Source organism: Lytechinus variegatus, chromosome 1 (genome assembly GCF_018143015.1).
Source record: "Lytechinus variegatus isolate NC3 chromosome 1, Lvar_3.0, whole genome shotgun sequence".
Taxonomy (NCBI): domain Eukaryota; kingdom Metazoa; phylum Echinodermata; class Echinoidea; order Temnopleuroida; family Toxopneustidae; genus Lytechinus; species Lytechinus variegatus.
The window spans coordinates 28,188,695-28,215,553 of NC_054740.1; the positions used below are offsets into that span (position 1 = coordinate 28,188,695).

Consider the following 26,859-nt stretch of genomic DNA (forward strand, 5'->3'; position numbering starts at 1 on the left):
CAGTGTAAATGGTAGGCATGAAAAGTCGCGATTTTTGAAACGTGACTTCCGGAAGGGCACCGCATGCGCATTGCAGCGGCACGCGCTATTCAACGTCGCTCGTCCTTCCCATATCGATGTTATATCAGAACAGTAAGTTCGAAGAATGAGAGTGTACAGAAGACAAATTCAAGTGCAGCAGGCACAGCTCCGCAGCGCAGGTCATGAGTGCTGGCTAGCTGAGCTGCGCTAGCCGGTATGGTATATGCATACAAACTTACGGTGTGATATTCAATTATACAACACATCTTTATCAATACATGGGACCATAATTTTAAAAAAAATGCAACTTCAATTGCGTGCGCTAGGGCCTGCGACCCGGAAGCAACTCCGTGCCCTTCGGCAGGCTAGAAACTGGTAAAGCATGCGCAGTACGTATCTAAAAAATTGCGGAATTTTGTAAAACCGCGTTTTTTTGACCAGTGTAAATAGTGAGACAAAAAGACACATTTTTTGCAGTGTAAATGAGGCTAATAGAGAAAAATCAGACAAGCATGCAATGCTAAAGATTTTATCAAAATCGGATGTAAAATAAGAAAGTTATGACATTTCAAAGTTTCGCTTATTTTTAACAAAATAGTTATGGTCATGCGTCATGAGGTCGCCCCCTTTTGCGTTACATGGTGATTTTCGCTTTCACGACGCACTTTCAACTTAAATAACATTTATCTGACAAAGTATACACCCTACATGTATGATAGCAAATTAAAGTATACATTTTCTGAAAGGAAATTGTACAAGGAATCCAAACCTGTACTCAAAAATGGCATTAGGTGTAAGGCAACAGTTTTACATGGACTTGAATAGGGAAATTCTGATATTTTTAGTAATCAAATGGTTTTTGTCATAAAATTTTGTGTAGTCCCCCTATGACAAAAATAATGCTGTATTATGACAGAACACATTCAGACCTTTCTAACCATATATAATTGTGTAGGGTTCATGTTCAATTAATGATCTGAAAATTGACCCCAACTTTAGCCAAAAAAAATAATGCGTTTCAGGAATCGTATACTATATAGGGTGATTCCATACGTGTCGTACGGGACATTTAGAGAACATTTCACAGCTTTTGACAAGAAAAAACAAAAAATATTCCAGTAACTATAGGTGGTCATCAACTACTACCAAAGTGTAAGAAAAACCAAGACTTAACATGACTTGAATTCACATCCTGTATAATACAGATTAAAAATAGTAATGTGTCGTACGGACGCAGAAAAAGTGGCTTTTTTAGAAACCTCAAGTTTGTACTCAAAAGTCTGTGAGTTGGGCAAATAAATTTCATAGAAACTGAACTCAAATTGACAATCAATTACCCAAGAACAAACAAATTTATAAAAGAAAGCAAAATAAACATTCATGAATAAATAAAGCAAATTATAATTTTCGAGAACATTGTGGCGTACGGGACATTCAAAATGTGTCATACGGGACATCTCTAAATTGAAGCCAAACTTTCTTACTTTATGTCACTTTGACTTCTTCAATCACATTATTTGGCTGATGATAATGATAATCCCATCAAACTAAGACATTCATTAGGTTAGAAACCACTATAAGGTGAATATTTCTGTCAATATATCATAAACAAAATAATGTGTCGTACGGGACAATTGTGTGTCGTACAGGACACTTCTGTGTCGTACGGGACACTTGTGTGTCGTACGGGACACTTGTGTGTTGTACTGGGCAGCCTGAATAAATAAACATGAACTTTTTATCAATCAGAAGGAGCATTGCCCCTACATTCTTGCTTATTTATGAATAATCTTTTAATAAGCAGTCATTCAGGACAATACAATTAAGTAACCTCAATATATACAATTGGGAGCAATATGTTATAATTTTTTTCATGATGGGAAATGTACAAGTGTTCACAGCATTTTTACGAGCTGAAAAACTTCAGGTTTTGTGTGAAGTTATATTTTAGGGAACTAATTGATGATTTCCAAACACTATTTAAACAATAAATGAATGAAACTTTGTGTAAATTATGGGGCTAAAATGATGTTATGATTTTTTATATAAAATGTATATCTACATGATATATGTCACAACTGTCACCTTTTTTGCTTTTTTTGGTCACAATTTTTTTTTTCTAAAAAAATGCGGTTTTACTTTTTCAAACCCATCTGCATTTCATGAAACCATATGGTTTGTCTTATTGTCCAGATTTTTTTTACAACTTGAAAAAAGTAAGGAGTTTCAATACTGTATATAAAAAATAGTGATCATCAAGGGAAGTCCAAATAGATGATCATGATGATTGATATGTATTTTTTTTACATCTTATAATAATTCCACATTAGCATGCAAGAGGAAGTTATCTTCCAGGCTAGGTTGAAATAATTATAAAAGTTTTCTTTTCATGCTCAATGAAAAGAAATTAACCTGCTCTGATCAGTGAAAATCACCAGTTTAGCTGAAGGGATTCACAAAAGAATAAGCCTACATGAAATCAATTAAAATGTTTAGAATCACCTATTTCATGTTCTATTGAGATAAACAAAGTACTTTTTCAGTTCACTTTATGTTAAATCAATTAAATGAATTTAAATATGCCTACTATTTATGGTTTCTGAATCCAAATAGTGCAATTAAATGCATTATTATATTGTGTGTCATATGGGACATTTTTCAATAGGACAATAATTGAAAAATGAAGGGCAGTAATTAGATCATTATGGGATAAATCGATCACCCATGGGTCAAACAAAGAGAAACTCATTTTATGAAATTGCATCATCAAAAATAAAATTGTAGGAAAAACTTTTGCATTGTCATGTGTCGTACGGGACATTGCCAAAAATAGGTTCGGAAAAATCAGGGCTGCCCCTATTATGGATCATGAAAATGTTGTAGATATTATTTGGAACCATCAATGATATATTATTCTATTGACCTGCAATATTTCAATCTTCTCTTGCTTTGCAAATAATAGTTTCAGGTGGAATTTGTACTTGACTATTCAATGAGCAAAATTATTGAAAATTTAAAATTCCATTGTTCTCCCCCCCAAAAACCTATATCTGTCTTCACTTTTGGTTAAAACTCATAATTTTCATGAAATTTAGGTATCATTGTAAAATATTACACTACTTATGACTTATTGAAAGCATGTTGAAATTTATGATATTTTTGAAGTTCTAGTGTGGAATCACCCTATATCAGGTGTTATAATGCTTGCAATACCATCATTTGTTTGGTTTTCTTTGCCTTGCACATCAGAATTTATAAGTTATTAACATTTTAAAAGGAATTGATGGTACATGTAGGTACATAAACAATTCAAAGGAAAAGTAACAATTGAAATGTAAGTTACACAATTTGCTTACCGAGGCTCTTATTACAATGATCTGCCAAGTGATGATGACATGCAAGAATGTAGGTTCAGGAGTAAAGACTGAAATTTATATGACTACTGCAGCTTCATGAAAGAAGTTTCTAAAGTGCAATTGCACACATTATATCCACATAGTCTGTGTTTGATAGTTTAAAGCCATGGTGGGTTTTGATGAGTTCAAAGCCAAAATATAGTATGCAGTCCTTTGGTATGATAGAATTTGAGGTAGGTTATGTCCATTTGACCATTTCACACAGACACTTTTTGTTCAATAATGTCAGTGTGTGTATTTAGTGAAATATGTATACATGAATGTGTAATAAGACATCAGTGAAGATGTACAAACTTGGTGCTTTTAAAAAAAATAATGCTAAACCTTCTAAAATTCGTAACACATTTTCTGGATGTTTGAAGGTCATTGACCTTTGTCAGTTAATAATTTGGATGATTTGCCTTAATACTGAGCAGTATTTTCATCCCCTCAGAATTGTAGGAAGTGTTTTTTTTTTGTAATTGATGCAAGTTTAGTGCTAACAATAACTGTCATTCAAATATGTGTCAATCTGGAAGAAATGTCAAAATTAAGACATTGCAAATTTATCAGATTTTTGTTTCAACCTTATCACACAGGTCTATGACATGGCCAAACCTACTTTTCAATCATTAGACAGTAAAGTAGAGTATGTTAGCTTTGATTTGATACCAAGTTTGTAGGTTTAGGCCAAGTTTTAACAAAAATATTGATGTTTTCCCAAAAATTGCACCAAAAATTGCGTTTTCCCATTGACTTTATACAGGAAGCGCCGCTTCCGGGTGCGCGGCTTCCGGCACCACCCCTCATCACCTCTGATGTCCTGACTTTTGAGAGCTATAACTCAAGTTCTATAAAGTCTACAGCAATGAAAATTTCCAGGCTATTGCCTTATTCAGCTTTAAAATGATACTAAATTTGTTGGAATAGCCTCTATAGTTTTGAAAATAATTAAGAATTACTATAGCACGAAGCCAAAATGTGTTCAGCATCACCCTTTTTGGGGGGCGAGCTCATGACGCATGACCACATATGAACGAGCCAGTTACATCCAAATGAGAGAGTCGATGATGTCACTCACTCACTATTTCTTTTGTTTTTTTTTGTTTGAATTATATTTTAATTTTTACGAATTTGATGATTAGGACCTCCTTGCCTGAAGCACAAAATGTTAGAATAATGGAATTCCATGTGTTCAGGGAGGAATGAAATTTCATTTCACATGAAAATGACGAGAAAATCAAAATATATCATATTTCAAACAATAAAAAACAAAAGAAATAGTGAGTGACATCATCGACTCTCTCATTTGGATGTAACTGGCTCGTTCATATAACTGTTTTGTTAAAAATAAGGGAAACTTTAAAATGTCATAACTTTCTTATTTTATATCCGATTTTGATGAAATTTTCAGTGTTATGCTTGTTTAATTTTTCTCTTTTTATTCAAATCAAGTTTTTGTTGGGGTGGACATGTCCTTTAAGGTTTGGTCAATTTTCTATGGGGCCTATCCTGGACTATATGCATTACTGGAGACTGCATATACATACATGCAGGGCCACCTGAAATCTCAGACTTGGTGGCCTGGCTGGTCATCCAAATATTGGGACAATTATATGTAAAATGAAATAATTCATCAAAAACTACCAGATAAACATTAATTCTCCAGGTGATTATCTAATTAATGATCAGTAAAAGAGTGCAGACTTTATGTTTATGGTACATACGGTCAGTCAATTTCCCATGGAATCTTTGTGATGTGTGAGCTCAACTAGCTCATCCAGTCCCATTGCAAGAATCATGCTCATTTCTGTTCTCAATATCACTTGATAACAGAAATCTGAGGTATATACCATTGTTCTTTTGAAGAGAATAATTGAATGAAAAAGTGTGATCAAAGTGCAATATTTATCAGTGTTTAAATAATTTCAGCAATACTGTTAAATTAGAATGCCATCCTGTGTGTGATGCACATTGATACCAAGAACTATATATCTACTATTAAATGTAGAGATTACATTTTACATTACAGTAAACACAAAATTATGTATGTATACACACAGCATTTCTGAACCAAGAAAAGACCTGTGCCCTACTATTAGAGCTACATGTTCTCTTGCACTTGTCATTTTCTTTTAATAAATGGATACGACACTTTAGTTTTATCTTTAGCAAGAATCAATAAATTCAAATACAGAGAATGATATATCTCAAATTCTACATGTATATGTACTTCCTGGTTTTATGAGCACAATACATGTAGTACATGTATGTAGATTCATATTTCACAGTCTACCAGTCCTGTAGAGAGAGAAATGATATGTGCAGACATTTTATGTGTGCCCATGCATGGATGAATTAACAGAGCTTTAGTGTACATTATTCTGAACGGTATTGTGTGTGGTAAGCCATGGCAACAGTGAGTAAGCTGACAGAAGAGATAAATATCATTTGGCCATAAAGCATTAGGTATCATGCATGCAAATAACTAAGGGTGTGTTCGATGTTGATTTCCAAATCTAAACAGCAACATGAATCATGACTGAAAACTCAACTAGAAAACACAAACAACATCACATGCAGTGCACTGTCGGGGGGGGGCACTCAGTATATAATGCATTGTGGGTATGTCCCGCGGAGGGGACCCCCATTCTTACACTCAAATTTCTGTTCCAAAGCATAGCATTTTTGTCTTTTGTCATTTTGGGAGATCCGTTCAAAGGACCCCCGTTTTCCAAAACATTTGTAGTTCCAAAGAAGGACCCTCCTTAAGCCCACTCCAAGGCCCCCGTTTTTTGTCTCTCCTGCGGCACACCCCTACCACTTACTTTTTGATTGAGTGCCCCCCCCCCCCCAGTACCCTGTTCATTGTCAAAAATATAAAGCTGTTTATGATATGTTGATTGTCTTTAATTGTCCCGCTTTTGTTTATAGCGCAGCTTTAGTGCATGCAGTTTGACCCATCATAAGAAAGGCCACTTCTGGCACCTGTTTATGAAGGATTCCACTGCAAGAGCAAATTTAAAGACATTTCGCGATGCTCAAGGTCATAAAATTAGAACTGATGATGATCGCGTTTTCAAACACATCTCTATCGATGTTTAAATTTTCCACTTTAAGCATAATTTGAAAGATGTTTAATTTTACAACCGGGGAAAAAAGGACATTAAACAGACACTTTGTTCCTCATTATATCCACATTGTGTAATCACGTTTTCAATCATGATCCGTTTAAATTTGGAAACCGACATTGATCACATCCTAAATTACGCATCAATGGCAATGCCATGCCAAACTACTTTTCCCTCAGTTTTTTATTGCAAATGAAGCATCAAAAGTTTAAAGGTAAATGCTAGTTTTGGTAACGATATAAAAATGAGTTCGTACAGAATCCAATGAAATGACCACCAAAGTGTCTGTTTGTATAAATAAAACGTATGTGCCAAAGGATTCTGGAAGAAATTGTGCAATTGCTGAGAAATCAGCAGATAAGCACGGGATTCGGGTAGAGCATTGGGCCCGACATTCAAAGCAATTATTATACACTGTCCCACGTGCGCTTATCTGTGTTGGGGATCTTCAGTCTGAACATTTTTCAACGTAGATTTCAAGATTTCACAAAGATCAGTTTATGTAACTGATCCTCGATATACTGACAATTAAGCCTTGTTTTACAGACTTTCTCATGAAATCAGTGTTTACTGCAACTACTGGAATTTCTCTTTAATAATAAAATCCAAATTAATTTTGGTGAAATATGATAACATAACACCTGGTATATGAAGACCATACTTCATGATTCTGAAAGAAAAGCAAAGTACACAAAACCATATTTTGAAAGTACTGTATGAAGGTTCTCGAGATTGTGAGATATGTGGCCATGGTAGCAAAATAAACCAACCTCTGGTCCATCATTACCTAATTGCAAACTGTATGTTTCATACATGTAAGAGGAATCTTGAGAGTGACTTTTGTGGTTTCTGTGCAAACTACATGTACATGTAGGTGAGAACTGAAATGGTCTCAAATTATTAAAGCGGCACATCCTCAACTGTGTGCCCCTTGGGCACTCTGCTCTCTGTTCTTTCATACTTCGATAATTAATGTATTTTTTTACACAATTTCTAAATATCATTCATATACCTATCACCTGTAACTTGTTAGTCATTTAAATAATTTCACTGAAATGAATGAGCTACAGTTAGTGTACAAGCTCTGTATCAATTCACCAAGTTTAAAAAATAATTGTCTGAATTCCCTTCTGTTTCCATGTGTGGAAATGTTCACATCACACTGCATGGACTCCTTTAAAAATAAATTAAATATCATTTAATACTTTGAGCCACCACTGCACACATAGGGTGCTCTTCAAGTTTAAAGGGGAATGAAACCTTTGGAACAAATAGGCTTGTGTAGAAACAGAAAAATAAAAAAATAAGAAAAAAGAAAGTTTGAGAAAAATCGGACAAATAATGAGAAAGTTATGAGCATTTGAATATTGCAATCACTAATGCTATGGAGATCCTCCCATTGGCAATGCGACAAGGATGTGTGATGTCACTGATGAACAACTTTCCCTATGGTGGACTATAAAATACCCTCAAAATGTCTCTTTTTGCTTTTTCTTATGATGATACAAACTCTTTATCCATGATGTATTCTTAAAAAGTATGTATTACATGCCCTCATGGAGAAAGAACACATGATCTATGGATAGATGTGACAAAAGAGGCAATTCAAGTGAAATATATTAGTAATGGGGAGAGTTGTTCACAAGTGACATCACACATCTTTGTCGCATTGCCAATTTGCTATCTCCATAGCATTAGTGATCACAATATTCAAATGCTCATAACTTTCTCATTATTTGTCCGATTTTTTTTCAAACTTTTGTTGATCTGTTTCTTTGATTTTCTGTTTTCACACAAGCTATCTTGTTCCAATGGTTTCATTCTTCTTTAAATATCGTGATGTGCCAATCCAGGTAGTTAGCTGAGTAAACAATACAGATACAGATGGCACCCTGGTACAATATAGAAACTGCTTTCTATTTATACACATATGGCAAGCCATTGTACATAACATTAATGAACAGGTACACATTACAAGTACTGCATTTTCAACTTTGAACATGCATGTTGATAAAATGGTGCAATGAATAGTCACGTTTCTTTTGACACAATGTAATCAGGTTGATTTACCATAATGAGTGAATCTGATTCCAGTACTTAAAAAACAAATTTTGAGAACAGTATACTTCAAATTCAAAGCACTGCATGTTGAAATATTATGATTTGGCAGTTCTAAGCTGTAAGGTGACAGGCTCCTGACAGATTGACATGCACAAGTGAAAGCTTCAAGTTACATCATTTCTTGGCTAACAATACATTGCAGTTGGCAATGTCTGAATGTTTTATTATGCAGATGAATGAAAGGTGTGATATCATAATGACCATGAACATGTCTCATCAACCTGCTCATTAGCCTAAGTTGGCAAAGGGTAACGGTGCTGTTATTTCCCCCAAACACACCTGAATAGGGTAACGGTGCTGTTATTTCCCCCCAAACACACCTGAATACACAGATTAGACATGTGTCAGCTCTCACACAACAAAATAAGAATAACTTAAAACTCTCCCATTGTCTTGTCAGAGGTTTGACTGCCCTGAAAAAGTAACTATGCACATGAAAATTTGGTTTCATGTAGACCTGCTTAATACATGGATTTGAATGTTGTTTTTGACATGTGCCAACCAAACATTGTTAGCCTAACCAAATCTCCTTGACCTAACAGAGCATTAAAAGTAAGCCCAGACACATCTTTCGGATACTAGTTTTAAAGTCAAAACATTTATTCAAGTTATTCATTTAAAGGGGAATGCAACCTTTGGAACAAATAGGCTTGTGTAGAAACAGAAAAATCAAAGAATAAGAATAAAGAAAGTTTGAGAAAAATCGGACAAATAATGAGAAAGTTATGAGTATTTGAATATTGCAATCACTAATGCTATGGAGATCCTCCCATTGGCAATGCGACAAGGATGTGTGATGTCAATGATGAACAACTTTCCCTTTGGTGGACTATAAAATACCCTCAAAATGTCTCTTTTTAATTTTTTTGATGATTCAAACTCTTTATCCAAGATGTATTCTTAAAAAATATGTATTATATGCCCTCATGTTGAAAGAACACATGATCTATGGATAGATGTGATAAAAGAGGCAATTCAAGTGAAATATATACTAAAGTAATGGGGAGAGTTGTTCACAAGTGACATCATCTTTGTCGCATTGCCAATTTGCTATCTCCATAGCATTAGTGATCGCAATATTCAAATGCTCATAACTTTCTCATTATTTGTCCGATTTTTCTCAAACCTTTGTTGATCTGTTTCTTTGATTTTTCTGTTTTCACACAAGCTATCTTGTTCCAATGGTTGCATTGTTTTACATTAGGAATCGTGTAGTCACATTACCGATTGCAACAGGTCTCTGTTAGTGCTATTCTGTGCGGTCATTATTGAATGTTTGTGTGAGCTTTGACTGACGTAGCATCAAAAGCCAAAAAGTAGGCTATACTGTGCAAACTGGTAGGCCTATTTTAGTTTACAGACCTTTTTACAAACATCTCATAAATTCAATTAACGACTGGTTGTTCTTGACACTCAAATCATTGTTAAACACTGTATGTAAACAGAATTATTAGGTTTCATAAAGCTTTTTGTTTCATCTTTATATAAATGTTATGAAAGACTGGCTATCAAAGATCTCTCTTGGCAAGGAGGGAATTCTATAGCAAGGGCCCTGCAGAAATAAAAGCCCTTACCCCAACTTTCTTTAAGTTTTGGAAATGAGAGAAGACCAGAGTCAAAAGAGCATTCTAGAAGCCAATGTAGGTGTTAATCTGTGTTCTAGCTACACTCATATTTAGTGGTTGTTGCTATTTCTTGGTGTCCAATATTTTTTTTTCAAGCCAAGTTAGTGATTTTAAAGTAGAAAGTGGAGGAATATCAATGCATATGTACATGTAATAACAATCTGAAATTAGCAAATCATTGAAAATAAACTCTTTTCCTATTGTTCAATGTAAATTGTGCAAATAAAGATGGAAACATAAAAACTTGTGCAATTCTTCTTTGCAAGGAGTTTATAAAACACTTTTCAATGGAAATAAGTGGTCAATGGAAGATTTGATATTCAGATTTATTCTAATTTGCGGCACCTACTTTGCATAATTGGTAAAATAGGCATTACATCTGGGACAACTAGATAAAAAAACTCATAGAAAATCAAAATAAAACTTTAGAGATTTAGTCATACACTGTAGGTGGGACACATCTTACTTTTGGGGGGAAAAGTGGTGTCATCTACTGGTAATCAAATATGCAAATTAGGTCCTGTCCAAGGATTAAATGTCCCAAATATAACATTTCGACTTCTTGGAGGTTGTTTTTAAAGTTATTTTTCAGAATACAATGTGGTCGCATACTCGCATTTCATAAGTTGGGTATGCAAAAAGGGTGGCATAGAATAATTTTCCACACGGTGCCATGGATAAATTGTTGCTACATGTACATCACAGCATCTTGACCAAATTTATATAAAGATCTCATTTTCAAGCTTGAAATATAGGATAAATATATTACTATGAATTAGATCAATACAATATCAACAGGGGTGGCGGAGCCAGTGGATGCGGAGCCGGTGGATGTGGTGAATAATACAATAAACTTAATTAACAACTTATAATATGACTATTATCCTCACATTGCTGGGTGTTTTAGAGCAGGGAACAACTAAATGTAATAAAAATTTGACAATTTTGAAAATATGCAGCAATAATAATCCGCTTTTATAGCGATTAATCCATCGGAACGACGTGTCTAAGCGCTTTACAGAAATATCATTACCCTGGTTATCGGATTCAATCAGTCATTCCCGCGTATGTGCACATCCTCCACTCCCTGGGGAGTATTCCAGTCAGTCGCCTGTGAGGCGCACACTGTACTGAACAAGCTACAATGACTTTCACATCCTACATGTACTAGGTATCCATTTAGCACCTGGGTCGAGAGTGGCAAAGTGTGGATTTACGCCTTGCCAAAGGACGCCAGACTGCGGTGGGATTCGAGCACATGACCCTCTGTTTACAAGGCGAGAGTCAAAACCAGTACACCACGGCTCCTCCAATGAAATACAGGTGTAAGTCAGCTCAGGGCCCGTTGCAGAAAGAGTTGCAATCAAACGCAACTCTAAAAATCATGCGCAACTTGATTTTCAACCAATCAACAGCGCGTATTTTGGACTTGCGATTGATTTTTTTACTTGCGTTTAAACGCAACTCTTTCTGCAACAGACCCCTGATCTGCAACCTAATCAATAAGTAAGCTGGAGAAATTTAGTTAATTATCTAATTTGTAATCTTAATTTTTAGTACAAATGTTGTGTATCATTGCAACTAACATTTCTAGATGTTGTCATTTTTCCAAGCATATATACAGTGACAGGTATTTTGGGGCAAAAATGTGAAATTAAATACTATTAATTAATTATGCATACAATAATAGATAATTATTCGATTTTTGGTGCAGATTTAATCATTGGTGTTTTAAGATTATAATTGCAAAATACTAGGGTGATCCAATGTTGCATTAACTTTTGGCATCATTTTTATGTGCAGCAGGTCCAATTTGAGAAAAACACATTTCAAAATTCACATTTACATTGAGGTCTATCTAGCTGTTAATTAGCCATTTTAAGGAAAAATAAAGGTATTTGAAAATTAAAACTTTTTCATTATTTAGAGAATGTTGATAGCTTTAACATATCAAAAAATTAAATTTTTGACAATTTTTACCCTGTTCGCGAAATCGGACCACCTTATGACATGCGACTATATTATTGTGGCATCTCTGGGAAGTTCTAAATTATTGAGATATATGTTATACCACAAAAAGTTTTAGAAATATAGTTTACCTTTCAATTAAAAAAGTTAATCAAAAAATTGTTACCTAAGATGGGAAAATGTTACGTACGAGACATTTACACACAATTACAATGGAGAGATTTGTATACAAAGTGAATAGAGAAAGACAAATTTCAAGAGTGAGCACTCTACAAAGTGAGTTTTTACCTTTTCTTTAGTTTCTAAAGACTGATTTGTTATAAGTAGATCTACTGATTAATGAAAACAATTGAAGCCCAAAAATGGTGAAAATAGAAAAATATGAAAATTAAAAACAATACTTTTAATTCATGAAAGTTAAAACCATGAAAAACAAGAAGAAAAAAATAGGTTCTAGTTGAAATGGCAACCATAATTTCCTTTTCAGTCAGAATATCAAATATGTCTCAATAGAAAAATAAACTCTTTATTTCCTGATTTTAAATCACTTTCGCTTTTTATTGCGGAAATTGGGGAAATTATGTACAGTCTCTATGGGGACAAAATGTCCCATACGTAAAATGTCTAGATCTGTAACGTTAGATCGATTTGCATATTAGGTGGAATTTTGATGAATTTTATATAGAATATAGTGTTTCACTGCACTGCCAGTGCCATTGCCACTGCACTGTTTGATTTAAAAAATACCGTGTTCGGTATCCACTACATACCATATACACTGCATTAAATCATTACCTTGTAAATTGTTTGAATGATTGGATCTTCCTACTTTCTATTACTTCTAACGTTACTTACAATTACAAGCCTGGCTAGAGTAGAGTCTTGACTGTGGTATGGAGTGCAGTGAAGCCTTGCCTGGCCAGGAAGCGGCACCGTGTTTTTTGCACTGTGTAGATGTACCGGTACCGTACCGTAGTAGTAGAGTTTTGCAGAATGCAGTGTAAGATCAGAATACGGAGGCTGACTAAATTAATTTAATATAGTAGAATAGAATTATAAATTTTGTCTGTCTTCCTCAGTTGAGCATACTGAAGTGAAAACACACCCAAATCTCAGTTCTAACCTCCGTGGACTTGAATTTATGTCATCAGTGTTGTGTACTGTTATTATGTTCGACGATGCGTTACTTAGCCAACTGTACGTACCGTATGCGTATAGTACGATGCCGCGCTGCTCGCATTATGGGCGCGGTGCAGGTGCAGTATGACAAGCCAAGTGTCCGCCAGTATATTTCGTGCAAATCAAGTCATTTCGTACACAAAATATGTTTTTATTCAGACGAAAATAATTTCGTCATGACGCTGTTTTATTTCGTATACGAAATTTATTTTTTGTCACATAAAATTAATTTCGTCTCGACGAAATGCACGAAATAAATTTTGTCTAGACAAAATGTAATTACGTCCACAAACTTTATTTGGCGTGCCATACGAAATGAATTTTGATCAAACGAAATGGCGCACTAAATGTCCGATGTTTAATTCCGTCCAGTTCACGCCATTCCGTACACAAAATTTGTTTTTGTTCATATGAAAATCATTTCGTCATGACGCTGTTTTATTTCGTATACGAAATTTATTTTTTGTCACATAAAATTAATTTCGTCCGACGAAATCAATTTTCGTTGAGACGAAATGTAATTGCTCCACAAAATTTATTTCGTATGTACAAAATAAATTTTGATCCAACGAAATGGCGCCCAAAGTGTCCAATGGAAAATTCTGTATGCACACTTTGTTTTTTCACTCAAACGAAAATCATTTCGTCATGATGAAGTGTGATTTCGTATACGAAATTTATTCTGTGTCACCCTTAATCAATTTCGTCCACAAAATTCATTTCGTCCCGATGCGAAATTTATTCTGTCGACGAAATGATTTTGTGTCAAAACACACAAAAAAAATTCGTCTCCCCTGTCTATTCATTTCGTTCCGATGCGATATCTATTCCGTGGACAAAATGATTTTGTGTCAAAACACAAAAAAATTTCGTCTCCTCTGTCTATTCATTTCGTTCAGATGCGATATCCCGTCGACGAAATGATTTTGTGTCAAAACACAAAAAAAATTTCGTCTCTGTCTATTCATTTCGTTCCGTTGCGAAATCATTCCGTCGACGAAATGATTTTGTGTCAAAACACAAAAAAATTTTGTCTCCTCTGTCTGCTATGGGTCGCTGATTGCCAGCGCCTGCAGCTAGCTAGCTAGCTGTACTAAAGCTCCGGTCGGGCCGGTCACGTAGCTGTTGACGAGTTGGTGAACTTGTCTTAGCTTAGATTTCACGTTATTCATGCCTACATGAGCTGCATACAACTGCTCTAATCGCTAGGATGTGGATGGACATTGATTTAGTAAGTTCAGCTTTAAAGTTTTCGACTCAAAAATTACGTTAAAAGAGGGAAATTCGCGAATTCGTTAATCGTTACCAAACTTGCATTTGCAAAAACAATGCTAGTCCCGTGTATTCAAGTTTATGTACTGTTGTCAGTACAGCATGGGGCCGGGGCGCGGGGAGGGTGATTTGTCTTTTCTGCACATCTGAAATGGTAATGAATTATACAGGCTGAAGATATTCCGGCCTAGATCTTAATATATAATGTAAAAACGGCATTATCGTGATATTGGGAACTACCGTTCACTTAATACAGCAGCGCTTTATTTCCACCTCCATTCTCTTCGTACACAAGTGCGCATACACAAATCAACAAGTGGTTCCCAAAACCATGATTTGGCCGTAAAAACCATACTCAGAGCAAAAAAAATGCTGAAAATTTCATCAAAAGTGGATGACAAAGTTATTGAAATTATTGTACAGCTTGGCCAGCAGCCTGCAGTAGACGGGAATAACCGTTGTTTCTGGGGTCAGTGGGATTATGAATAGGGTGTCTGGAGAAAAAAATTATTTTTCTTATTTCAAGAAAATATCACATTTTCTTTGTGAATTTGAAGAGAAATGACCTTCAGACTTACAGAAATGTAACATTTTTGAAAAAAATCCAATTATTGGCTGCAAAAAAGAAGAATGAAATTAGGTCAATTTTCAGCATTTTTCTGCCATAGACTGTGTAGTTAAGAAATGGACACACACAAATCCAAATTTTTAGCTTCCGAGAGCTGTTATAAATGGAGTATTAATGCCAAAAACTTGTCCATAAAGAGTCAAATAGGATTTTTTATGCTCTTTCTGATGGTATGATTTTTATAAAGATTTGGAAACCAGATCACAATGAAAAATTGCGACAAAGTGAAAAAATTGTGCAAAACAGAAATTTCATTTTCCCATAGAAAACGCATGGGGAAATGGCAATCTCAACACACACAAAAAAAGGTTTTGCAGTTTATCTCTAAATCCTTATTTAGAATGATCATATAAACTTGTCCTTACTGTCAAAAGAAGCCCCTGAATTTTCTCTTTCCATACATGCCAAACACAAGTTAATAATCAATTCAGATCACATTTTTCTAGTAGCCTGAACATCCCGAAAAATATGTGCCATATTTTCCCCTAAATCAGCCTGTTTTATGCTGACACTTTTCAGTGTGGCTTCAGACACCCTATTATGATTTATTCAACAATTTCTGACATTTTACTATCATGGTGGGTGGAGCCAACGTAGTTCAGCGCAACAACCAAAATACAGAGACTGAACTGAAGCTTTTGGTCTAGGCCCGTGGTAGAAAGCTGCCAGCCGTGTGTTTTGAGTTTTTCAGCATGTTTTAATTTTTAAAGATTTCTCTTTCACAGACAGCTCGCTATCATGCAGCCACCATTGGGCATTAGGGGACTTACAATCCCGGGGAGGCCACTTCCATTCACGAGTGGATACCATGCGTGACCATGGGGTCTCGAAAAGCACCCTAAACACATAATTTCCATATTCTGAAAATGCACCCCTTAACAAGTAATTACTATTGGCATGTGAAACCCTACCCTTAGCAAGTATTGGAAACATGCAAAACGATACTCTTGGCAAATGGTCCCTGAAATGAACCCCTAAAGTCTAAACAAGTACACAAATGTTTTATTGTTACGGGTCCTTCGGTCATCGGCTTTACCTTATTTGGTTTAATACGACCCCACCTACACCTCGCGCAAAAATCGTACTTTAAACACAAAGTGTTGGGGCAAAAGGACATCCTTTAGTTTATAAAACATTTTAATTTTGTTTTATCAGAATTCGACCCTAAACACGTAATTTTCCTCGCGAAATAGATACCCTTTTTTCATTATTTTTGTGTTTTTGACACCCTTATCACGTTATGTACGTAATGTGCACTGTCGTGAAAAAGACATCCTTTTTACGTGTTTTTTGGTCGCGCATGGTATCCACTCGTCAATGTAACTGAGCCCGGGCTTACAATGCAAAATCCCCCCGGCCACTCACGGGGCACATCGATTTTTTGGCTTTATTTTATGAAAATACTGAAAAGAATTGAACCAAAATGGAGATTATTATTCCCTTTTGGCCTGAAATGCACCAAAATGGGAAAAAGAAACTTGAAAGGGGAAAACATGTTGGCTGTCAAGCAACTTCACTCCGTTTTTTTCCGAACTTACGTACATAAACATATGGCGATTGAGTCCCCTGTACAGATCACGCTAGAACTCGGTCTCTGTATTTGGTGAGTGGAGCCAACGTACATCATCAGAACAACCAACATAAAAGAGACCAAAGCTTTTGGTGTAGGCCCGCGGCTGCCAAGCTAGGGCAAGGCTTGGCTGTAGGCGTTGACTCTACTAGTCTAGAGTCCCCTCACTGCTCACCACAGCACTTTCTGGTGAGTATAGACATGTACAAAAGTATTTTTTTTTATTCTTAAAGGTCAAGTCAATCCCAGAGAATGAAGATTTGAATGAATAGAGAAAAATCAAACTATTTAGCATAATGCTGAAAATTTCATCGAAATCAGATGTAAAATAAGAAAGTTATGAAATTTTAAAGATTTGCTTCCTTTTCACAAAACGGTGATATGCACAACTCAGTGACAAGCAAATGAGACAGTCGATGATGTCACTCACTATTTCTTTTGTTTTTTTATAGTTTGAATTACACATTTTTCACAGATTTGACCATAAAGACCAGCTTGACTGAATAATATTAAACAATGCTAATTCAACACGTTCAGGGTGGAATTAGTCTTTATTTTACTTGACAAAGGGGAGAAAATTGGAATATTTCATGTTTCACGTGATCAAAATAGTGAGTGGTTGACGTCATCAGTCTCCTCATTTGCATACCGACCAGGATGTGCATATAACTATTTTGTGATAAGCAAAATTTTAAAATGTCATAACTTTCTTATATTACATCCGATTTTGATGAAATTTTGACTATTATGTTTTTTGGATTTTTCTCTTTTTATTCAAATCAACTGTTTGTTGGGGTGGACTTGGGTGGACTTTTCCTTTAAATCAAAATCACACACACAAAAAATTGATTACTTTGGCCTGGAAAGTGACTTAGCGGGTCTCTTTCTACAGAAATAAAATGAAGCCTGATGGTGGCGCTAATAAATTTTGCAGCCTTGATTCAGGCTCGCTTCAAATTCAGCTCCTCTGTAATTATGCCCCCACAGACAAAGTCCGGAGGGGGCATTAAGCGTTACCCCATAAGCGTTGCCCCTGTCCGTCAATTCGTTCACCCCCCCTCCCACTTGTTTTCCGTGCAATAAATCGAAATATTCTTGGATTTAAAAAATTTTTGGTGTGTAGGTAGATGACAGTATGACACCATAAATAATACAGGCTGAGTTTGAAATTGGAATCTGCAGGTCCAAGGTCACAGCTCATGATATATGTGAGTTGGTTTACGCATGATGAAATATTCATCAGATTTGTAAAAAAATGAGGGAGTGTAGGTAGATGAACCAAAATACAGGCAACACAAGTTTAGGCTACTACAAGTACAGGCTACTACAAGTTTGAATTCAGAGTCTGCAGGTAACAGATCAGAGCTCATTAAATATGCGAGTTGGTTTCCTCATGATAACTTATGAAATATTCAACAAATTAAAAAAAAGGCAAATCTGTAGGTCAAAGGTCTAAATTTGTTCATTTTATACATATTGATTTCTGCATGATATTAAATTCAATCATATTGAATGAATTTCTGATCGCTTTAAGCAGGGGCATCATTTCAAATTTCTAGTGTTATAACTGTATCTAAATTCTTTTAATGCGCAATTCTTATAATTACTAGATTAATATGGGCACCAATGAATGAAATACTGGTACCTTCAAAAACATAATTTAAGATTATTATTGGCGGTGATATTGAAAACACTTTTTTTTCAAATAGTTTAAAATGATGAACACCTGGAATTAAAAAAATAGAATAAAATCTACTTATGGCGCTGTCACACCTTGGCGTTTTAGACGCGTATGCCTGACGTATCAAAATTTCTCTAAAACGTCGGCATACGCTGAACTTTGATTGTTTTTTTTCAACTCTGGGCGTATACATGTACTTAGCGTATTCATAACGAGTTGGATGAATACATAACGTATTAGTAACTTATATCGAACGCTTCGTTAACTTATAGTAACGTATTCCAATGAATGCTTAGGGTATTGCTGGCGTACACAACTTATGCCCTATGATAGCCTAACTTACGCATAGCGCGCGGCAGCGTATCGCTGACGAACACGTGTCGTAGCCTATAAAAAGGCTGCCATACACGTTCAACTATTCAAATCACAACCGCACGATACATCACCGTATCAACACCACCGCCATGCCGAAGAAAACTCCTGTGAACCCCACCTTTATATACCAATTCCTATAAACGTCAATACGCCATTATACAGTAGCTGTAAGTTATAAACACGTTCAGTAAGTTTTGTGGTCGTCCGGAGCACGTCTTCATACGTCAATATACGTTGGAGTTAAGTTACACATACGTTCAAAGCACGTTACTCATAGGTTAGAAGTAAGTTTTAGGGTACGCTGGACATTATCTCGACGTACATCGACTTATGAGTAACTTACGAGTAACGTGTGTCAACGTGTATCAACGATAGCGTAAATTGCCTACAACTTATGGCCCGCGTATGCGGGACGTATGAGCCATACGCTGGCATGCGTCGAAAAATTTTGTGCTTGCACAAAATTTTTCGACGACCTCGCCGTATGACGACGTATACCAGCGTGTTTTAGCGTACTCTTGACGTATGCAAAACTTACCCGTAATGTATTCGAAGTACGCCAGCGTATTTGCCAAATTCCTCATACGTCGGGCATACGCTGTCTAAAACGCCAAGGTGTGACAGCGCCATTACCTTGAACAAAACCAGCAGTACAAGCTTTGTTCGTTATGTCAATAATACAGTCTTCTAAAGTCTATACAATGAAAAGATTGGACACTCTAAGGACTTCGCTTAATACTATGCGTCGATTTGCTTTAAAATAGTCAAGGTGCCTATTCTTTGCCGTGTGTCTTTGATATGAATATAAATCACATGCCTTCTTTAGGCCACAAATTGATTATGCGGTTCTACAGGCAGCGACGTGAAGAGGAGGAAAAGATGAGGAACAGAGTGCTCAAATGGTCACCAAAGGGACTTCATTCGTGCAATTGCATGGAAGTGTTTCATCTGGATACAGGAATCTCCAAAGAAGTGGAAAGATTAGCTCATAAAGAGATTTTCATGTGTCGTGCTTTGATTTTCCTGTGAACGGAGGCATGCAGTGAATCCTCGAGTGGCCTAGTCCTCAGTCTATGCCATAAACATGAATATTCACTAGGTGGGCTGATGTCACATTCCCACTTTCCTAATGTTATTACACGAAATCATAATTGCTTCATTTTTCATGCTCATGTGTAAATGATTTGTCTCCATTATAATTAAATAAGTTACAGTAATAACTAATTAAATGCACTAAATCAGTTGTCAATTCAATTATGACCTGTAATTTCTTTTTTAATAAACCTAATTTCATATAAAATACATAAGAACAAGTGGGGGTATGATATCAGTTTGCTCACTGAATATTCATGAAGACATGCTTACATCTGTTTCATTGGAATAATGCAAATATTAAAATTCAATATCCGATTTTGATCAAATTTCTAGCATTAATTGCTTTGTGAATTTTACTCTATTTTGGAGATGAGGTCAATGATGAGTATCTTCAGCCTGGAGCATCCCTTTATCATGTTGGTAGTGGAACACCTAAGTACCTTCTAGGCAGGGCCAGAGGCAAGACTTCGAGATTCTTTCTAGAATTTATTTACATCCTGGATAGAAATACATTAGGCTTTTCTAGTAATGATTTGGGGATGAAGGAATGGAGATGTGGCTGAGAATTCGAGTGTGGCAAAATGATTCTGTTTGGTTTGGCTTGTTGCAATTTCTGCAGGAATTATAATCATGGATCGTCAGGTCAACATAATGAAACACTAGGAGGTGATCAAATGAATTGATTTTTGTATATAGAAATACTGTTTTTACAAGACAAAGTGAACAACGAACCTCATTTTGTTTTCGGAAAAACGAACCTTATTTCGTTTTCGGATTAACGAACCTTTGGAACAATGAACCTCATATCGTTTTTGGATTGTCGAACCTTCGGAACAATGAACCTTATTTCGCTTTCGGATTAACGAACCTTCGGAATATCCAAACCTTCGGAAAAACGAAGCTTCGGAATTACGAATGTATACGAAATTAATAACAAGTTTTGATAATAATACATCACAAAACCATTCATTTTGAATTGGTAGAATAATTGAATGATTATTCAGAAAAGTGGCACCTATATTATAGTTTCACTCTGCTATGCAGGTGAGACAAAAAAGGAGAGAAGGGAAACAAAAAATTTGTGCATTTTCATTTATTTACAGTCAGACTGCAGGTCCCAAGAAAGTGGCTTCTTTCATCCAAGTGATATTCATGACTTGAGTTGTTTTGCATATTTAATGAGCTTGATGCAGACCAAAACACCTCTTTTCATTTAGTCATTGCTGCTCTAATTGTGCATCGAATTTCATGAATTTGGTACCATTGTAAAGAAGAAGAATAATTCTTTCAGGTCATGTGTTTGGATTTAGTCAAAGATTTTGTAATATAGGTTAAAATTTTGATCTAAAATATCCTACAAAGTAAATATTTTCACCTGACAAAAGCTGCTATTTTCACACTTTATTTATGTTTGAGCCCAAATGATTTTTATATCATGATAAAGCTGAATATGTATGCTTTGAAATGATATAGGTTTCAAAATAAGAATTGGTTTAATCGGGTCAAGATCAAGTACATAAAGCAGTTTGAAAACAAGAATACTGCACTCTGATTGGTCAAAGAGACCACCCAGTGGCAAATTCCAACGGTTCCAGTGCCTGGGTTCGTGGGAAGGTCACACTTCCCATGTGGTAATCTCAAATACCCCGCGCCTGTTGTTCTGTGAACCTTATCCAGCCAATCAGGACTCTGGATTTCATGCAAGTACAAAATTTCAGAAATCTTGTCTTGTACCTTGGTGGGAAAAGTGTGAACTTGACCCGATTAAAAGGTGCCGCACATCAAGAATGGCATTGTGAGAAAGTACAAAAGTTCAGCTTTATGGTGATATAGATATCATTGAGGCTCAACATAAAAAGTTTTGCACAATTTGCAAAAGAAAACAGAGGAAGAAAATTCAGTTTTGAGGCACACTTTCAGGCCAGAAATTTACTTATTTAACAAAATATTGTATACAAAATAAATGACCAATATGAAAGAGTAACTCTTACTCTATCTGATGGTGCAATAATATTTCATTTAACTTGAGGTTAAAACAGGTAAATTCTTAGAAAAAGAAAATCTCACGAATCATGAGATTTTGCAAGGAGGAGGATTCAGCCACGAGATGATTTGGATGAATCTGGCCTTTTTTGCTCATTAGCATAGGGACCTGCGGTCTGACTGTTTAGGCTTATTCATTTTCAATAGTCACAGCAGTTCACAGGTGCTGCCATATATGGTAACTATTATATCAGTGCTAGCCAGCAGCTTGCGAAGGAAAGTCAGTTTCAAAGTAATTGCTTCAGTGGTGTACAGATGAAGGGGGGGGGGGGCTTCGGGTGCTTGCTCCCCCCTGCCTCCTACAAAAAATCATGACCAAGAAAGGGGAAGAGAATATGGTGAAATACATTATTCAGAATATTGTGCTTTAATTGGATTTTTATAAATAAAACAAATTCTAAATTTTTGCTCGCTCACAAATAAAAAAAATTGCCCAATATGCCATTATCTAGCCACTTCAAAATCTTTGGCTCACTCTGCCAATGATTTGTTTCATCACACTTCTAGGCAAATGCTTTTATATAGAATACACTATTTCTCATGATTCCATTGTTTATATAATATGGCTTTGTGGAATTGTTTGGGGTCTAGAATTACTTCATTAATATGCAATTTTATTAAAATCACAAAAACTGCAAGTTCTTTTTTTCTCCTAATAATCAGAGGCGAAATGAGCCAAAAATTTTGAGGGGTTCAGATATGTCGTATCGGGCAAAATTCAATAAAAGTTGTGAGCGAGGAAGATTTTTCATTTAAAAAAAAATCAAATTTTGTAGCTTGACATGAAAATATACAAAAAATGTTATATTTCATTTTTCTCTCTTTTCTTTTCTTTCCTTTTTTAGTCTTTTTTTTGAGGGGGGGACCATCCCAAGCTCCCCCCATCTGTTTACCTCTGTCTATATCACTGTTATATTGTTGTCATTATTTGATGACTAATTTCATAGAAACGACTGATTCAGAAAAATATTAAATACAGCCTTTCGTGAAAAGCTGTCCCGGTTGTCTCAAAAATGTGCGTTTATTTGTCTGCCCTCCATCAACCCACCCTATTTCAAGAAAAGCTCCCAGCTTTCTCGAAATGGTGCGGCCATCCCAGCTCTGCGAAGACAGACGATGGTAACAAGCCAACAGTTTATGATACAGTATATTTTGATGGTATCATAAAAACCTATATAATTATCATTATTTTATGAAGAAAGCCTGTATGGTTTATTTACGTTAACTATTAAAATTCTCTATCTGGGGGTACCCATCTCAACGTCCGTATGACATTTTTTTAGTCACGAAATGAATTAGTGATAATTTCATTTTCTCAGTAATTTAATGCCCAAGTCTACATGGTGTTACCATGTTTGATGCATATTTTGCCTCTGTTATTATCTTGATTGGATTTATTTCCAGATTCTTCACAATAAATGCAAGTTTTATCATAATTTTAGTTCTGAAAATTGACTAAGGCAGTAAGGCTTCATCTCTTATGTATTTTCTACCGATAGTATCGATATAACGATATCAATGGATTCTGGTTAAAAATCCTTTTGGGTTAAGATTGGAACTAACTCTGTAGATAAAGATATAGACTAACTTGTCCAGGTGTTGAGAAACGGGCCCCTGCTAAGTAAGCCTAGAGTTTTCTTAATTATGTGTAATTGATTTCATGGCATTTGTTTACATTTGCTGCAGATTCCCATTCAGCAATTGGACTGAACCTGTACTGTAACACAGTATGGATGAGCTTCATTGAATTCCTCCAAGAGCTCTGTACTCTGTTCTGATCATTTTGAAGATGCTTGCTTGACAGAACTGGGCAAACGATTCGTCTTAGACAGGATGCTGTCCCAACCATATTTGATATCCCCCCTCGTCTTCAGAAGGTACAGTAGATCAATATCATACATGTGTTCTAAAGAAACATATTTTCTGTACTATCATCTACCTTTGGTTTGACAGGACAATGTTTTAAACATTCCATTTTCAGTAGCCAAAGAGAGATAAAGAATTATATATTCGGGAGGGTAACCATAGACCTGGGCCTATATTGTGTATTTAAAGTAAACGCTTACTCAATAATCAAACAAATTAAAAATTTGGTTTAGCCCTACATAATTAGCCTGGGCTACTTTGAAATTGCATGGCGAAGGATGCATCGCTGATTTTTCAGACTATTGAAATTTATTTTAAATAAATTAATTTATGCATAGAGAATTCTCTGCTGTACAGGTAAGTCTCCAAATAATTCCCAAAGGTCTATAGTTTCTATCAAATGTGCACCTAAAAAAATGGTAAATCAAATTTCTATTATGTATTTTATTGTTTCTATAATTTCTTTGTTTCAGGGCCTTAAGTGTTTTGTTTTTTCTGAAGGGATTTCCATTGGATTAAATTTATATACAAAATAACGTTTTTGAGCATTATTTGGTCCAACATGAACTCATAAATGTTGCGTATCTGGGTGTTGCGAATTTGGTCCCAAAAGTTCTGCGAGACTTGAACCAAAAAACATCATGAGGACTTGTTTCTCAGTGTGGACTTATTGCAAAAAACTGTGGAGGGGGCGTATTAAGCCCTCCCCCTTTGGGGCCAGATAGGGTTAATATATCATCATAAATATTAAAAAAACATGTTTTTCTTGCTGCAAGTCGGAGGAAAAGTATTGATTTCTAAATAAATATTATTCTTCATGTACTATTGAATATTAATTTGACAAATTCAAAGTTATCTTTCAATTCTTGTATCTCTGTTCAATATTTCTTTTTTTCTGAAATGTTTCTTTTTTAAAATTCACTCTTCTACAGAATTCACACAAGCCAGGGAAACCCCCGGAAGAAAGACGTTTCGATTCAGCGAACAACCTCCCAGATACTGCAAAGACACCTGTACCAAAGTCCTCAGCACTTTCATTTCTCAAGGACCACTACTACTCAATACCAGAAAGTCCAGGAGGGGTAAAGTGGAAGTTAACAACAATAATGGACTTTATTAAAAACTTGGAGAAGAGGCTGGAGACCACACAGAAGTGTAGATTACATGTACTTGCTGTTAAGTTTGGACAAACCTGACTTGCACAACTTTACAACAAATAATTTACGCTATGTGCATTCTGATTATTTAACATAGCTCAATGAAATAGTTTATCACTGGGCATGTAACAAAAGTGAATTCATTAAATTTGAACGTGTTGCAAAAATGATGTCTTACAGTAAATTCATTCTGGCTTAGAATGTCGGAAGAGAAAAAAGTTTGTGAAAAGAAGGAATGACGGCAAGCTGACTGAAGAATAGAACAGGATAGAGCAAGGGAAACTTAAAGGTCAACTTCACCCAAAAAAAATTTTGATTTGAATAAAAAGAGAAAAATAAAACAAGCAAAACACTGAAAATTTGATTGCAAATTTGATGTAAAATGAGAAAGTTCTGATCCAATCCAAAAGTCATTTGATATAGCGCCTTTTCCTTTCGGTTACAAAGCGCTGCACACACACTACTCCATATTTGTTTTGGCCACTAAAACAACTGTTCTACACCTGAGAATGATCGGTCTAGTCCATGCAATTAATTGTCCACTTACCAGAATAGATGGGATTTAATGGCCTTCTCGAATTGTTCAACAGAGGAGGCCATCTGCACTGCAGCTGGTAGGTGATTCCATAGTTTTGCAGCAATCACAGGAAAGGACGTTTCACTCGCACGTCTCTTGGAAAGGCGTTGAGTGAGCCAGATTGACGAAGATGAACGAGTAGTACGGACTTGAGAACGACGAATGAGAATGTTATCGATGTACTCCGGGCTTCTGTGGTTGAGCGACTTGAAGACTAGCAGCAAAATTTTGAAGGCTATCCTCTGTCTCACCAACCAATGGAGTTCCAGTCGGAGAGGTTCTGTGCGAGTCCGAAGGGGAGCAGAGAAGACAAGCCTAGCGGCAGAGTTCCGTAGTCTCTGAAGTCGGTCTAAGTCTTTCTGGCTAAGAACGCTGAAGAGACTATTGCAGTAGTCCAGTCTGGAAAGAACAAGAGCCCTGACAGCAGCATGACATGTTTGCTTGTCAATAAAACGTCTCACTCTCCAGAGGTTACGAAGATGAAACTTTACGTTTCTGCAGACCAAGGTGACGTGATGGCTGAGATTTGCAGAAGGCTCAAATGTTATACCAAGATTGCGAACAGACTTACAAGGCTGGAAAGATTTCTCGTTAATTGTCAGTCTGACATCCTTCATGAGATCAGATGATAAATGATGTGGCGAAGCAGAGACAAAGATTCAGTCTTTGCATCATTGAGTTTGAGCTTGTTTGCCTTCATCCAGTCATGGATTTCAGTGATACAGCAGCTAAGTTTGTGAATAGCATTATCAACTGCCACTGGATCCGTTGGAACAAACTGCATACATGTGGAAGGAAACATCATGAGATCGAAGGATATCTCCAATTGGACGAACATAGAGTGTAAACAACAGTGGGCCGATGACGGAACCTTGCGGAATGCCGTAGTTCAATGTATGTGGTCTGGAAAACTGACCCGACACAATTTTAAAATTTAGCTAAATTAAAAAAACAAGAGTTAAATGCACATTCTGGTCGGTATGCAAATGAGGAGACTGATGATGTCATCCACTATTTCTTTTGTTATATTTCTCCTCGTCATGTTTAACAAACTTTTATTCCTCTCTGATCATGTGGAATTAGCATTATTCAATACTATATGGTTCAGTAAAGTTTGTCCTTATTGTCATATCTCTAAATAATGAAATATCGTAT

General features: G+C 35.8%; 1 protein-coding gene and 1 long non-coding RNA gene across 2 annotated transcripts in view; one reads left to right on the forward strand and one right to left on the reverse strand.

Moving 5' to 3' along the window:
• Positions 1–13,509, reverse strand: part of LOC121430086 (semaphorin-1A-like) — a 106,392-nt gene extending 92,883 nt beyond the window's left edge. The window contains exon 1 of the mRNA XM_041627362.1: positions 13,117–13,509. The gene's annotated coding sequence lies outside the window, so the exon portion shown is untranslated. The remainder of the gene's footprint in view (positions 1–13,116) is intronic.
• A 957-nt stretch (positions 13,510–14,466) lies between these two features.
• On the forward strand, positions 14,467–25,954 carry LOC121410499. The gene is made up of 3 exons (XR_005969348.1): positions 14,467–14,671; positions 23,791–23,981; positions 24,903–25,954. It is a non-coding gene; the product is annotated as an uncharacterized LOC121410499 (long non-coding RNA).
• The last annotated feature ends 905 nt before the right edge of the window (positions 25,955–26,859 follow it).